General features: G+C 45.6%; 1 long non-coding RNA gene across 1 annotated transcript in view; it reads right to left on the bottom strand.

The window, feature by feature from the left end:
• Positions 1–485, bottom strand: part of LOC112398295 (uncharacterized) — a 6,851-nt gene extending 6,366 nt beyond the window's left edge. Inside the window, exon 1 of the long non-coding RNA XR_003002968.1 lies at positions 357–485. This is a non-coding gene — a long non-coding RNA (uncharacterized LOC112398295). The remainder of the gene's footprint in view (positions 1–356) is intronic.
• Positions 486–1,339: the final 854 nt, after the last annotated feature.

Genomic DNA, 1,339 nt, shown 5'->3' with positions numbered 1-1,339 from the left:
AAAAAAAAAAAAAAAAAAAAAAAAAAAAATGCAAACATTTTCCTGAGAGAGTTATCAGATACACATTTTCTCATCATTGATAAACAATGAGGACTCGAGATTAGTTAATTTTAAAACACATAATGGAATGACACAAAGATTAGAAGTAATCTTCCTTTTATAACTGGGTTTTTTCTGCTTATAAAGTTAATTCATATTTCCTGTAGGAAATCTGTAAAGTACAGAAAATGCAAGCAGAAACATTACTATTTTTCAGCTTTCTGCTAGTCTTTTTTGTTGTGTATATACAACCATAAGTTTTTAATAAAATTGCACTCAGATTCCACTCCAGTTTTGATCTCTGTCTTAGTACTTACATTGATACTGGGCATTTTTCCACATCATTGTTTATATTTCAATACAACAGGGACTCCCTGGAGGCGTTTCAGCTTCCTGCAAAGATGGAAGACGGTGCGTCAAGAAGAGTCTGAGGATCTCGGATCACAGTCACTACAAGGCAAAAACATGTTTGGGGGTTTTTAGATAAATAATGTATTTTTAGTCATTACCTCCATTCTGAAGACCTACTGCTGAACTGTTCTCCCCCAAACTAAAATTTTCCGGAATCCATTCCCAAGTTCTTGCGGCTGAGAACAGGTGCTCAGTGGAGGAAGGAGATTAAAACAGTGCTGTATTCTGTATTCTCAATTTTGGTTCCATCCTTTGTTTGCTAACAGTCTAACTCCTTTCTTCACACCAACTGCCAGTGACCCTACGGGCTCTGACTTTCCAGCAAAGCTCCTTGTTCGTCCAAAAAAGCTCACCTGTCAGGTTTAAGGAAACTCTGGCTCCCTTAATAAATGACCAGGCTCAGAGCTTCCAAGTAGGGAAGCGCCGATGGAGGGAACAACTCCACCAGGGAAGAAGCCAGGACCTCGTGGCCTCACCGTCGGTGATAAGGTCCCCTCCCACCACTTTTGTGGATTTCACCCCATCACCTCCCACCCTCCACGCTGGCCTCAGACACAGCCACTGTCCTTTGCCAGGGGGGCCTAAGCAGGACAGGGACACAGATGCCCCCAAAGACAAGGCTTTCCTGGGAGCCTGGGCATAGAGAAGGGACTAACGGCAAAGCCCCTGACAAGTGACCAACAGCTAGGCCCGCCCTCCCTATCCCGCGGGCCAGACCCTCCCTGGCTGAATCCCCCATGAGGACCCCCTGCCTTGGCAGGATCCACCTTTCCCCCCACCTCCCAGAGAGTCACTGGACAAAACTGAAGTCCTTTGAGCCCAGTGGGAAGAATGGTGCAGGATGACAAGAAGGTCACCCTCGTCGTGGCAGAGGGCCACCTCACCCTCT

This window comes from Neophocaena asiaeorientalis, unplaced genomic scaffold, assembly GCF_003031525.2.
Source record: "Neophocaena asiaeorientalis asiaeorientalis breed wild unplaced genomic scaffold, Neophocaena_asiaeorientalis_V1.1 scaffold155, whole genome shotgun sequence".
Lineage (NCBI taxonomy): Eukaryota > Metazoa > Chordata > Mammalia > Artiodactyla > Phocoenidae > Neophocaena > Neophocaena asiaeorientalis.
Note: the sequence above shows the minus strand (reverse complement) of the source record. Positions and strands in the feature narration are given on the sequence as shown.